Source organism: Pan troglodytes, chromosome 14 (genome assembly GCF_028858775.2).
Source record: "Pan troglodytes isolate AG18354 chromosome 14, NHGRI_mPanTro3-v2.0_pri, whole genome shotgun sequence".
NCBI lineage: Eukaryota > Metazoa > Chordata > Mammalia > Primates > Hominidae > Pan > Pan troglodytes.
In genome coordinates, this window is record NC_072412.2 from 106,845,806 (window position 1) to 106,861,501 (window position 15,696).

Sequence of the window (15,696 nt, forward strand, 5' to 3'; positions counted from 1 at the left end):
CATGCATTCTATGAATTTACTATTCCAAATAACAATATTATAAAACACACACATAAAGACAGCATGTTATTTCCTTTACATGTTCCATGAACAAGAATTTTCATTTTGTAAAGGAGATTGCAACTGGAATTAAAAATTGCAATAGAAGATTAACTTCTAATTAAAGACTATGAGGGTGACTACTGGGATTAGTCATAATATGTCCCTCTGAGAAGACACTACATGATTTATTGAAGATAGGAATATAGCAGACCTTGCTTCTCTTTTTCTAGACTAATGTGGAGTATCAGAAGGGATTTTCTTCCACTCACACATGGAACATGTGGGGAAAATGCAGTTTTAATAATAGGGTTTTAAGAAATGAAACATTAAAGGCACTGCAGATAGTTAATTTAGATGTGAAGAGGAAATTAGCATCACTTCTCAAATCTACCATTTCTGTAGATTCTAGTTGCTTTTTAATTTTAATTGCCATTTCCCTCCTTAAAAAACATAACAAGGTAATATATTTTAAATTTGAAATGATCTTAAGTCCACAAAACACGTGGATGAACTCCCTTGCCCACGTTTCTCAGGTATTTCATGTTAATGTCATGTATATTCTTTCCTTCTTCATCTGCTTCTTCATCCAAACATATGCGATCACAGAAACAGGCTTGCAATTACATGTTTTTACATGAGATGTAAAAACAATTGTTACAATTTATGAAAGCACTATTCCTAATTTTAAAGATGTCATTGTCCTCTGTCAAGTTCATACTTTCTATACAATTATTATGTATAAATATTACATACAGTTCTATGAAGTTGTTAAAAATAATGTGACAGGTATTTACTCTGGAAAGAAAAAAAATTCTAAAGACAACTAGGCATTCTTGGTATTACCTAAAGTTACGTGAACTGTGAATGATAAAGATTTGGGTATGCAGGAATATTATATATCACTCTGCAACTTGTTTTCTGAGTCACTAACAATCGTGGATATCCCTCCAGATTAAGGGATATAGGTCCTATGTTTTATTTATCAGCTGCATAGTTTCCCATAGTGTTCAATGTTTATGTAACTCAACATTTTCTCTACTAATTCATTGATGGGTGGTATTTGCAGGAATCATCAGGAAGGTGGTTAAGCACATTGCTACTTCAATAAAAAGGCTGCACTAAGCATCCTCCCTCAATACAAGTATTTATTGAGGCTTTCATATCTATAAATAGATTTCCAAAGTTGGTATTGCTGGGGCAAAGACAGATTTGTGTGTTTTAAATTTAGAAAATATTAAAGTGATTACTTTCAAAATATTATAAGAAATCATTTGCCCTTCAGCAATACAGGAAAGTTTTCTTGTCTCAAATCCATGCCAATATCAGTGTAATCAAACTTATTGTTGCTCATCTGTTTATATGTTTATTAATCACTTTAATTTCTTTTTAAAGTAATTAAATGTTACTGTTCGTAACCTTGACACTATTATATGGTGTTATGTTGTGTTCCTTATGCGTTTTGGGAGTTGTTGATATTGAGGACAATAATCTTTGCTATATATACTGCAAACATTTTTTCCCTAGCCAACAGTCTGGTTTCTAACTTTGATATTGTTAGTGCTACAAACATAAAATTTACATGTTCACATATGTCTACAAATTTATGATTTTTTCTTTACCTTTTACATATAAAATAGAACTTTAAGAAGATTAATACTAGTCTTCATATCCAGGAATGCACTCTTTTCCTATTTATTTGAACTGTATTTTATGTTCTTTAATAATTTTTTTCCATATAAATATCCTAAATATCCTATCTTTCTTTCTCTCTCTCTCTCTCTCTATCTGTGTATTTTTTTCTTTTTTACTATTTCTACCCAGTTAGTTCCAGTGGGAAGAAAAGCTATTGATTTCTCTATATTGACCTTCTGTACCCACTTTACTAGATTCTTCTATTAATTCTAATATTTTTCATGAAGTCTCATGATTTTTATAGAAATGTGCACAATTTCATATGGAAATAAAATAAGATTATTTCATTTTTAAGATTTATTTTGGAGCTAATCATATGAATGCATTAGTTATAAAGGTACAGTTATATAATGGTTGCTAAATACAAAATGGTAATAATAGGAATCCATAACTTGCTCCTTGTTTTCAATGAAAGTTTCTTCAGCGTTCATATATAGTGGTTGAAATGAGTCTTGGTGATTAATTTTTATCATGTTTAAAGACTTTCCTTTTCTTCCTATTCTCCTTCAAAGGATTTAACCTTTAATTCACTGAGGCAATGAAATATATCAGAAGAGCTCCTGATGTTAACCATTTATTTATTTTTGGAAAAAAACTCTAGATGATAATGCTAACATGTTGGATTTTATTGGGTAATATATTTTATTTATAATTTTCACAGTTACTGTTTTATGTGAAATTGGCCTATAGTTTTACTAGTATATCATTATCAGGTTTTGGCTAAGATTATGCTAGATTTATAATTCGTACTGTACAGTTTTTATCTTTTGTATGATAATTTCTGAAATAAAATAAGAATTAGCACACCTTTAAAAGTAGACAGAAAGCACCAGGAAACCCTCATGGGCGCAGGCCTTTTGGTGATGGTGGAGCAAAGCTGTCCAGTGCTGTTCAGATCAGGTTTCTTATCTCATCCATCAATTTGGCAGTTTGTATTTTGCCAGGAAATCATTGATTGTCTCTAGATTTTCAAGACCTGCATTTAGGGTACATATTTTTCCAGAAAGAATTGGTTCTTCCAGGGAACCTGGGTCATCTTAGAAATTTGGGTCCCCCTTAAATCAACTTTTGGCTGCTGTTTCTCAGATTCTGGACGTAATGGGATTTTGAGCTCCAACCCCACGAGTGGGCAGGCTGTCTTACACAATTCAGTACAGATAACATGATAACCTTTTTTTTTTCTTTTTTTGAGACAGAGTCTTACTCTGTCACCCAGGCTGGAGTGCAGTGGCATGATCAATCTTAGCTCATTGCGACCTCTGCCTCCCAGGTTCAAGTGATTCTCCTGCCTCAGCCTCCCGAGTAGCTGGAATTACAGGCACATGCCACCATGCCTGGCTAATTTTTGTATGTTTAGTAGAGATGGGGTTTCACCATGTTGGCCAGGTTGGTCTCGAACTCCTGACCTCAAGTGATCCACCCACCTCGGCCTCCCAAAGTGCTGGGATTACATGCGTGAGCCACCATGCCCGGCCAGAGATAACATTTTTGATCTGCCAGGGGTCAAGGTCCAGAATGATGATCCCAGCCTTTCCCTCTGAGGGATGGGATTTTTCCTTCCTGATGTTATGTGGGGCCTCTCTTCTGCCTCTTCACTTTGCACAGGCCTCTAGTCACTTCCATCCTGGACACACTCCTGAAAACGGCAAGTTCTGGTCACAAGGATTTGCAAATGTCCTCAGGGCAGCCACTGCCTTGGGGCCCACCTGGTATTCTGGACTCACGTCACATTTAATTTTTGGCCTCAAGAATTTTCCTTAATTTTTTGCACACTCGCTGAACATTTAAAACGTTTTAATATTTTAAGTGTTTGGTAGAAATGATTTTTAGCTACCTTGCAGGGCCACTTTGTATGTGCTTCCTATAAGCAGTGTAAAATTTTTATTTTGTGTTTAAACATACTCAGATTTTCTAGGGTTTTTGATAAGAAAATTCAACCTGCTCAAACAAAATGTACCAAAGTTATACTTGGTCTTACGCTTCCTGTGTATTTTATGTCATTGCTGTTTCATTTTTAACCTTATCTTGTCTTTTTTTAACTTGGTCAACTATTTGCTAATTTCTTTCCCTATTTATTAATTTGGACACTCGACTTGGTTTTTCTAATCTCCTGGCTTAATTCTCAATGGTTAGACATCAAACCAATGCTTTTTTCTTATTGCTTCACAACTAAATTTCTGGCTCACTCATCCCTCCACCCCACACATCTGCAAACTTCATAGTACACTTCTACCATCCCACTCTCCATTGATATCACACCCTTTCCTAAGTCCTGGTTTTGCTGAAATCATTTACAAATTTATTACTAGTTTCTTGAATGTTATCATTTCTCTTTTTTTCAAAGATCCCTATTTGACATATTTATTATTATCTATTGAGATGCAATGCCCATCAATTCTCTCTTCTTTTGTCTAGTCATTGAGATTGCAATTTACTTATCTTGTGATTAGCACACTTTGAAGTAGTTTTCTCAAATAAATATAAAGGGTTTTATGCTCTCTTAGTCCTTTTATATATAAAATGCATTTTTAACACTGACAGATGAACATGTTGTCTGTGTACAGATTCTGTAGTTGCAGTTCTATTCTCTCAGTAGTCTATGTATATTGATTCATTACCTTCCACTTTCCAGTATTGTAGATGAGTCATCCATTGCACAATACATTTATTTTACTTTTTCAGGTTACTTACGCCTGTTTACAGGCTGAACAAGGTTACTTCTTTATGCTTCCAACCTAGGAAGGTCACCAGGACATGAGTAAGCATCTATTTTCATTTAATCTCACTAAAATTTAATGAGCTCTTTCAGTTTGCAGATTTATGTTTTTTTTTTTTTTCATTTAGGTAAGCTTTCTTCCGTTGTTTATGACAACTTTTCTTCTATCTGTTCGCTTTTTCCTTCAGGGACTCCTATTATTCATAGCTGTGTGGATAGGCTATTTTATTTTGCCCTTATTATTATATCTCTACCACTTTTTGAGTTATTTTTTCCTACTTCATCTCCCATATTAAAAACTAGCTCTGAAGGACTATGCCCTTTTTTAACTCATTTTTTGGACATTTTTAGTTGAAGTTACAGAAATTGTATTGTGTGCCCTGCTTACTTTTTCTTGAGACACAACAACAACAACAACAACAACAACAAAGTATTCTCTCTCTCATCAATTCTACTTGCTTGGGAAATCTCTATACTAGACACTTGTCTTGATTCTCTGAGTTTCATCCTCAATTTCTGAGTCTCCCTTTCTGTGTGAGTTAACTTTCCTTCACCGTGGATACATGTTTTTGATGTAATTGTCATTTGTCTTTTATGCTATCTTAAGCAGTGGCAAACGAGGGGTAGTAGAGGGCACCATAGTTTATGGAGGCGAAAGACCTGAAAAGCCATAGCTCCTTTGCTGAACATCTGAAGAAGGCTTTTTGGTGACAGGATTTCCCAGAAATGAGTGGAGTCATTTATTGACCCCCTTCTCCACCTGGTGTAATTCAGTCTCTAGTGAGCTTCCCTTCCTGGCCCACTGAGACCCACAGGACTCTGTGGACTGCTCCTGGACCACAAGCAGCATGCAGGCAGGTCCAGCTCCTCTGCAGGAAATGAAATGCTCTCTGCCCTGAGCAGTGGCCTCAGGGGACCAGAGGACTCAGACTTTGCTGCAAGTCCTGCGAGAGGTACTTCCTCTCTAGCACAGGCTTCTTAGTTCTGGCCTTGCAATGATATGGGGAAGACTTGAACCTGTTTTCTCTCCTATGGATACTAGGGAGTCTCAGGAGAAACTGAAATTGATGTGTCATGAAGGTCCCATCCACATGCCTGACCTGGTTGCTGTATTAGCAGAGGAAGCAGTAATAGGCACTCATGACATCATCTCTCCCTTCACCTGAGAGGTGAAGACTGAGATTTTCATTCCAAAAAAAAAGAGTGGTGATCCATTTTAAAGTGTTTTTTTAAAAGAAAACTACTAATGAATGCCTGAAAGATATTCCAATAGATTGTCTAATTATGTATACATACAATTAATCACCTTACTAACTGCATATATTATCAAAAGGACAGATGGAATGAACTGTTTAAATGAGCATAATTTATAGTAAAATATGCAGCTGGATCTGTTTGCATTACAATTTTCTCTGTGGGAAAATGATATTCTTTTGAAAGACACTAAAAGGCACTAAAAGATTTAGCAAATTGTTATGTGATTATATTTAAATATCTATAGTCTCACTGATTTTCCCCTAGAATTCCTGATTCCAGATTCTCTTGCAATCAAATGGCTTGCTTTGAACATAATTTGTTAACTTTTACAAGCCAACACTCTAGCTCTCTGAAATATTCATGCCAAAGTGATAACATTTTATGGAAAAACAATGCACATAAAAATATGCCTAACTTAACTTGAAGGTATGGGTTATCCTGCCATAGAGAAGAACTGTGTCAGGATTTAAAGAAGGTGATTAGGAAAATCAAATTAGTTTAAATGATCACTAAGTATTTCAGTGTAGGTTATGGGGTTTGGTATAGGACTTAAATTCAGAGGACTATAATAGTTCAGAAGAACCAAAATAGAAGCAGTGGAGGCAAGCTCTAGTAACCACTTCTCAATGTGCAGCTCCAGATTATTGCAGTGAACTCAACCTTGATGGTAGCTGGACAGGGTGGAATTTGCCAGGGGCATGCTGGGAGCCATCTAAAAGGGAGAAGGCGACTGGGGTCTCTGCAGAACCTAGTTGCCTGGAGGGCTCCCACCAAAGTCACCTGTACAGGTGTCCAATCTCAAAGCTTTCTGCAAATCCCAGGCATTCAGCAGGCAGCCTGTGGAAAAGTGGAACGGTGGCTTCCATTTGTCACTCTTAGCCTGGCAGCCCTCCACTGCTTTGGCCCTCCTCAGTCTGCAGCCCCTGCACCAAGAAGGTCTCATTGGGACCCTTCTTCTGTTTCATATTCTGCAGTGCATTCCACCTTTGTGAGTACCTACAAGTTAAAACTTAACTTTTTAAGAGTTAAGACAAAATTTGTAAGAGTATAATAAACTTTTCTTTTTTTTTTTTGCATTACTTTAAGAAAACTTAGAAACAATGCATAGAAAAGAAGATAAATATTTATTTCTTCTTACAAATACACCAAAGCAGTGTTTCCCAATCTTTTTTTTTAATCACCTCTTCTAAGAAGTCTTTTAATCACCTCTTCTAAGAAGTCTTTTAGAGATTTTGTTCTTAATCACCACCTCATGGAGTTTTGATACCTCTACCATATTGTATATCTTTTTACATACTCTACTTTGGTTATTTGGTCTACATGGCAATCTGCATTATAAAAGAGTGAGAATTTTCTACCCTCCAACTAAGAACATATTTTTACCCCTTCGGAGGTGATTTTACTCCCTGTTAAGAATGCATGCTCAACCGATATACCTGGTTTGATGTCGCCATAATGAGTCAGGGGAATAGGGTTTGGAGGCAGGGAACCTGAGTCCACTTCACACTGACTTCTTAGAACTAAATTGAAAGAAAAACCCTAACTTTCCATGCCTGAGTAGCAAAAGGACCAGGGGCTACTCCCTTTGCAAACCCCCACCTTTTCTGTGCGGCAGATGGATAATTCAAAGTACCTCTGATCGGTTGCTTTTCCCAACCAGACACTTGCCTAGGAATGTAACTTCGTAACTTCACCTCAGCCTCTGATTGCGGGCAACCACTTCATTTACATGGGTGAACAGCAAGTAGGTGGCCAATGGGAAACCTCTAGGGGGTATTTGGACCTAAGAAGATTCTGTATCTGGGGCCCTTGAGCTGCTGCTTGGGCTCACTCCCACACTGTGAAGTGTACTTTCACTTTCAATAAATCTCTGCTTTCCTTGCTTCTTTCTTTCCTTGCTTTGCTGTGCGTTTTGTCCAATTCTTTATTCAAAACGTCAAGAACCTGGACAACTTGCAGTCGAGACCCTCTACCAGTAACAACAGCAGAGTTTAACTAATCTCGTAAACACAGGCCTGTGAGATAAAATAGTAGAGATGGACATTGCCCATGAGTGGAAAGATATTTGAAATGTGTTATCTAATATTTGTGTTGCAGTCTCTGTTTTCTAATTTCAAAGAATCATGGTGGATATCATGAGAAAAAAATGCATATTTATCACAAAGGAAGATTACAGGACAAAGCTCACAAGAAAATCAGTTCAGGCAATCCCATTCTCTTACATGAAATTCAGATTCAATAACAACAAAAAGTGATTACTGATTACCTGTATCAGTCTGGAGCTGTCTGTAAATCACCTACTCTTAGCTTACAGTGTATATCAGTATGTTATAAAGAGCAAATTTTGAGATGGATGGTTGAGAAGTCCAGATTGTCATTATTGTATTATATTTTTACCTAACAAGATAATGTCCAGATCTTTTAGAAACACACACAAAAAGTAATTGTCAGAAGAAACCTATTTACTTGAAGTTTCCCAGAAAATGAAATTAAACTCAACAATAATGTCAAAGACTGCTGCTATGGCAAGATTGATTATTTTCTGCATTTGGCCATTTTTTATGATTAATGAACTCAAACGTGTGTGTCAGATTTTGTTGGGGCCAAAATAAATGACTTTTCATTTTAACAAATACCATAAAACCAAATGTCTTCAGAGGAATGCAGAAATCACTTTTCTAGAAAAGAAGACTCCCTGCAAGATGGCAAAATGAGTTCATGATTTATGAAACCCCTTCTGTTTCAAACATACTGTGATCAAAGGAAAAAACAGGAAACCAAAGAGGCAGGAAGGAATTCTAAACGAGGTTAACCTCTTTGTTGACCAGAAATGCAAAAGAAACATATGCTAGGTCAAGAATCAGGCAATGTTGGACTCAATTGCTTCCTATAGGGTGAGGAGACTAAGGCACCTTAGATAAGGTAAAGATGAGAACCTTCATAGTGAAAAGACAGGGACTAGAATGGGTTTCTCTGCTAAGGAAAGGACAGTGAGACCAACTACCCAAGGCTAAGACCTTATAGGCAGCTGCAGGTCTCCAGAGGCAGGAGGAGAAATAATCAGCTTATCTGAAAAATCAGAACAAGATATTTTATGGACTATAGACTAGTGACAAGAACTGTGATATCACCCATATCAAGGGGCTAGCATTCTCCAAATGACACTTAAAAACCTGGCTCTGGATGGTAGGGTCCAGGGTCAAGGTTAAGGCAACTACAATATCCCTAAGAAAGTAGAAGTGATCATAGAGGGAGGGGGAGAGAAATAAGAAAATCTCCCAAGCCAAATGAGGCAGCATGCAAAGATTTTAAATAAATCTCATGAGAAAGAAAACACAATTCTAAAATTCAAACTATGAATTTACTCTCAGTAAAATTAATTTTGTCAAACTTTTTTTCACCATCATTTAGTTGTTTTCATTATTTTATTTTTTTAAATTAAATTCAATTAAATTTAAAGTTCCAGGATACATGTGCAGGATATGCAGGTTTGTTACGTAGGTAAATGTGTGCCATGGCGGTTTGCTGCACCTATAAACCCATGACCTAGGTATTAAGCCCCACATGCATTAGCTATTTATCCTGATGCTACCCCTCCCCCCACCTCCTGATAGGCCCCAGTGTGTGTTGTTCTTCTCCCTGTGTCCATGTTCAGCTATTCAGTGTTCTCATTATTCAGCTCCCACTTATAAGTGAGAACATGCAGTGTTCGGTTTTCTGTTCCTGTGTTAGTTTGCTGAGGATAATGGCTTCCCGATCTATCCATGTCCCTGCAAAGGATGTGATCTCGTTCCTTTTTATCACTGCCTAGTATTCCATAGTGTATACGTACCACATTTTCTTTATCCAGTCTATCCCTGATGGACATTTGGGTTGATTCCATGTCTTTGCTATTGTGAATAGTGCTGCGATGAACATATGCATGCATGTATCTTTATAATAGAATGATTTATATTCCACCCAGAGAACCCCAGTAAGAATTTTCAAAGAAGTTTAAGATGACCAAAGAGATAAATGAAAAAGAGAACATAATAAAGATGAGAGGAGAAATTTAAAAAACAAAGAAATAAAGGGACTTAATAGTTCAAAATATTGGGAACGAACCAATAATTTCAGGTACATTAGAAACTGTTAGTATCAACCAAACTAAAAGCTGGTTCTTTGAATGAAAAATAAAGAATTTTACTGGCTTTTGTCTCAAGTTTCTGGGAAGTAGCCTCTACATCCTTGGAATTTGCCAATTGATAGGTATCTTTGTTATTTATGGTGACCCTGGTAGTTTATGGCAATGAGATCATTCATGAGCACTGGTCATGTCAGAAACTCCAACCTTGTGTGCATGGCCAGTGATTCCAGCGATCATGCCTACCTAAGGAAACTCCAATCAGAAGCCTCAGCACAAAGCTCAGGTGAGCTTCCCTGGTTGTCAGCACTCTGAATATTGTTTCACATCCATGTGCTGAGAGGGTGATATGTCCTCACTCCATGAAAAGAGGAAACAGGAAGTTTCACATGTAGGACTCTCCAGACCTTTCTCTCTGCATCTCTTCTTTTGGCTGGCTCTGATTTGCAACCTTTTTGCTTTAATAAAAATGTAATCAGAAGTATAGCACTTTCCTGATTTCTATGAGTCATTCTAGCAAATTATCAAACTTGAGAAGGCTAGTGGAAACCCCCGAGTTTTTAGCCTGTTGATATGTCATATGATATGTCATATGTCATATCAACCATATTAGCCATATGATATGTCATATGTCAGGGAGGCCCTGGAAACCCCTGAGCTTACAGTTAGTATCTCAAGTAAGGGTAATCTTGTAGAGGACTGTGCCTCTGTGCTGTGAAGTTTGGTCTAAAATCCAGGTAGTTAGCATCAGAAGTCATTTACTTCTATAAAAAAGAAAGTTATAAATAAACAATATTGGCAGCAAAAAGGATTATACATTCAGTTTCAATAGAGATTATAAAAATCCTGAGAGAAAACTGTGGAAATATGAGACATTAGTTAAAATTAATGACTCTATAAATAGCAAGCAATAAACCATGAAACTGACAAACCATAATAATCAAACCATAAAATAAGTCATTAATCAAGATCTCTCTTCTCCCTTTCTCCACCAGGGATCCCACTGCAAACAATAGCCCTAGATGGTGTTCCAGAGGGACTTTATTCATTCTTTCACAGAAGAGAAAAAGAGAAAAATATGTCTACTTCATTTGTGAAAGGAAGTGTAACTTCCCTAACAAAATCAGACTAGCAATGTAAAAGAAAATAAAATCATAGAACTACTATCCTTATGATTGAAAATTCCTAATACAACGTCAGCATATTGGATTTGTTTATTAAAAGTAATGATATAAAATCAAGTGTTTCAGGAATCTAAAATAGTTTCAGTATCAAAATATCTATTATTCTAATATACTGCACTAAGAAATTAAAAAGGAAAGTCTGTGTAGTTAGCTCAGTATAGGTAGAAGAAGATTGAATACTCAATTCATAATGAGAAATGCTCTTGGCAACCTAGAAATAGAAGTGAGCTTTATTAACATGATAAAAGGCATCTATAAAAACCTACAAATAACATTAATGATGAAATCATAAGCATTCGTATCAAAATATAGAAAAACACCCAGCATGTCCACTATCACTGCCTCTATTCAACATTTTATTAGAGACCCACACCAGGATAATAAAAGAAGAAAAAAATCAGAGATATGATAATTAGACGTGGAAAGACAAAACCTTAATTTCAGAAGATACAATTATCTACATAGAAATTCCAATCAAGTCTATGGATGATCACAAACAATAAATTGTAGTAAAGTTGCTGGCTATGAATTAGGTCAATATAAAATAATTAATATTTTCCTACATCAATAAAAATTTAATTGAAATTATTTCATTCACAAAAGAAACTGTAGCATATGTAGACATGAATCTAACAAAAAATGTGGAAGACCTTTGGAGAAAATTACAAAGCATTGTTGGAAAACACTAAGGAAGGTTAGAATAACTGAATAGAGATGTTCTTAACATCAATTAAAATCTCATTACTAAAATGAATTAAATTTTCATAATGTAGAGCAAGAATAGCAAGGCCAAGAACAGATAAAACAAATCTGAAGAAGAATATCAACATCAGTAGCTTGCCCTAATAGATCTCAAGGTTTATTATAAAGGATAGCACTTATGACAACATGTTATCAACTCAAGCTTTGATGTATAGACACAGACTGAGGTGTCCAGAAACACAATTGTGCACATGTGTAAACCTGATATATGACAGAAACTGCATTACAGGAATGAGGAAAGAATGAATTTTCAATGAATCTTCGAAGGACAATTGTTTATATATGGGGAAAAAATCAAGTCCTTATCTCATTCCAAATGTATTGGAGTCTAAAATTGAAAAAGCACAACTTGAAAACTCTAGCCTTTACTATAAGAGAACGTCTTTAATGACTCTGGTATAGATAAGACACAAAAAGCACTGAATCAAAAATTAAAGATGACTATATCTTACAGTGTTAAAATTAATAACTTCTATTGAAGAAAACACAGCAAATAAAAGTTAAAAGACAAGCTGAAGGCTGGGAGATGTCTGCACTGCATACTACTAGATAACTGAAAAATCAATTAGGGTACAGATTAAACAGGTAAAATTATAGAAGAGGAAATTCAGGGCTGACAGAATATGAAAAAAAGGTCAAATCTCTATGGTAACCAAGAAAATATATATTAAGACTATAATGATTATATGAGATTGTAAGAAAATTAAAAATCCTGAACAAAAAAAAAGTAGTATGAAGTAGAGCTGCTCATATATCCTGGTAGGAATGTAAATTGACACAAGCACTTTGAAGTTCAATTTAACAATATTTAGCAAAGTTGAAAGTGAGCATATCTGACAAATTCACAATTTTAAGTCTAGGTATATATTTAGAAAGAGCTCTCCCAAATGTGGCACAGAAATTCTAATGAGAATGTTTACTGAAGTATTGTTTTCAGCAGCAAAAAGTTGTAAGCAATTGAAATACCCATTGCCCTTACATGCAGAACAAATAAATTCATGCTTAAATCGACATGAATCAATTTCGCAAATATAATGAGGAGTGAAAAAGTGGCATCTTAATACTTCATACTATTATAAAGCATGCATTGATATGATGAATATAGTTCTCTGTGGATTAGGGAGAAGGAGGAGATCAAGAAGTGGTACACAGGGATCTTCTACTCTACTAATGATGTTTTATTTCTGATTGAAAAACCTGACCCAAACATGAAAAACTATTAATTTTTTAAAATTCTGGGTGATGGACACATAAATATTGGTTATAATATTTTCTCTATGTGTTGAATTTATGAAATACTTTCTAATTAAGAAGGAAATAAAAGAAAGTCACAGATTTTCAAAGGATAGAAATTTCAAAAAGAAGGAAAAATAACCATAGGAAAAGAATCCTGCAAAATAATCATATTAATACACAAAGGCTAATGGTTGCTTCTGAAATCATAGGTATCTGACATAAATAAGTCTAATCCTGCCCAAATCTTATTTGTGTAAAATTAATTTAGTCTCAGCACATTTTGCTTCATCAATAATCTGTTTTAGAAACAACATTCTCTCAAGCTGTAACTTCTCTCAATGAACTAGCACCTTGGCAGTTTATGACTCATTCCCTCCGACAAGACAACTTAATACATATTTAGTTTACCACAATAGAGAATGATTTTTAGATCTATTGGAAACATGGATTTAATAACTAAAACTGCTCATATGGATATGATGTGTTGAGACAAACACTGACTTGGAAATTCTTCTTAATTTCTTCTTCTAGATTCACTAAAATTTCTTTGATAAATCATGTTATTGCCACAAATTTTAGGTATACACCTCACTCAAGATTACACCAGATAATCTCTTAAGATTCTCACAGAACTATAGCTTCTAAGAGTAGAAAGAGGTCCTTAGAGTCACACATCCATGGCCATATCTTATTTACTTTATTTACCTCTGATTCCCCATCACCAAGCACAACTGCCATGTAAGAAAGGATACTAGGCCCTTCTTCCTCTCTGTTCTCTGTCTTCATAATTGAAATGAGATGAAGAATTTTATATCCATGTGAAATCTTTGCAGAGAAACTCTGAATGTATTTAAAAGAAATATTTCCTGTGGGGGACTAAGAGGGCTTAAGTAATAGATGATACTTTCTTTTCTGAGGAATCTAGATCCTCTTAATAGCAGAGCTTTTTGTTTTGCTGAACAAAGAGCAAGTGAAGATGCAAGTCTGGGGGTGGAGTGGAATTGCTGTGCATGAGTAGCAGGGGAAGAGCCTGCCTGGCTGATGACAAGTTGGGGAGATATGGGAGTAGGCTAGGTAGGAGGGATAGACAGAGTTGAGGGTAAGAGGAGTTCTAGTTAATTTACTGTGGGGTATGTAGCACAGAGTCCTAGGACTTCTTTCTCCCCTCTGGCTTCATTGGAAAACATGACTGTCCTCATTAATACTTAACACCAGGAGGTGGAAGAGGATTGAGCTCCCCATTCAGATAGGTCTAGAGGAAATCAGAGAACATAGCTGGGGATAATGCTAGGGGGTGACACAGAGCTAACTTTGGGCCTCTCTGTAGGTCCGTTCGCTTCCTTGTTGTATCTCTCCCATCTGTTTGTGAGTTTCTCAAAAGAAGAATTGAGATAAAAGAAGATAAAGCTTTTAATCTCCTGTGATGTGCTGATAAATTTTGTTAAATGTACAGTCTAATGGATACAAATACATTCATATAATAATAAGAAAAATATTGCTTATATTTTATTTCTTAAGAAAATAATATATATTTTTAAATGTAATTATGTTCATTATAACATATGATTTAATGTGCAATAATAATATATTCTCTTAGATCACAATGAAAAGTTAAAATTCTTACAGAGGAAAATAAACTTTACCTTTTTCTGTTTATGCATAGGCTACAAAAGAGGTAAACTTTTTCCTGTTTCTTAACTAATTCTAAATGTAGGTTAATTAATCCAAAGTAACAAAACAAGTCCCCAGCTTCACAACAGAAGCTAAGTAGCTTAATTTATTCTTAAAGGGTGATTTTTAGACTGTGAGTTGGCTCTTAATGGGTAAAGTGCTTTATTTTAGATTTTCTAAATAATTTATTCTGGAATATGTGGGAACTTAAACAATTACTTCTTTAAAAGCTCATGACCTGTTGTGATCCATTTTTAAAATAAACTTTTCAAAATATTACATAATGCTATTGCCTTAAATACTGCATCATTATAGTCTATAAACTTGAATTGCTGTTATTATAACTATTTTGAGAATTAAATGAGACAATGAATTCTTTTAAAGCACTTAGAACGTAATGGGCCCCCCAAAAATCATAGCTTTATTGTTGTCAGTATTAAAATATTTGACTTTAACACAAAATGTTATTATTTATTTGTATTTTAAATAATTGAATATAATCCAATATTCAATTATTTGACATTGCTCTCTGTTTCTATAGCTTAAACCAAGATCCATTTTTGTAAATAAAGTTTTATTGGAAAACAACCATTCTGAGACACACTCACTTTTGTACAATTTCAGAGTTGAGTAGTTGAGACAGAGAGAGGGTGGTCTACAAAAGGTAAAATGTTTACTACCTGGGTCTGCAAGAAAGAGTTTGCCAAACCCTGGCCTAAACTCAAGACATCTTTATAAACTTTATAAAAATAGAATATATTATGAAAAAGTAAGTTTAATTAAAGTGACTTTTTCACATTCATTTGAAACAAATCACTTTGTCTCATGTATAAGTTTCTGATACAAAGAGAAATGGCAATGTAATTTGAATAAAAACGAAACATACTTGGGGAAAGTCAAACACACAAAATCAAAAACAGAGTGGAACGGCCAGGAGTGATGGCTCATGCCTGTAATTCCAGCACTCTGGGAGGTCAAGATGGATGGATCGCTCGAGCCCAGGAGTTTGAGAC

At 35.2% G+C, this 15,696-nt stretch overlaps 1 protein-coding gene across 9 annotated transcripts in view; it reads right to left on the bottom strand.

Annotated features, from left to right (window-relative positions):
• NALCN (sodium leak channel, non-selective) overlaps positions 1 to 15,696 on the bottom strand; it is a 363,838-nt gene that overhangs the window by 186,868 nt on the left and 161,274 nt on the right. The window lies entirely within an intron of this gene.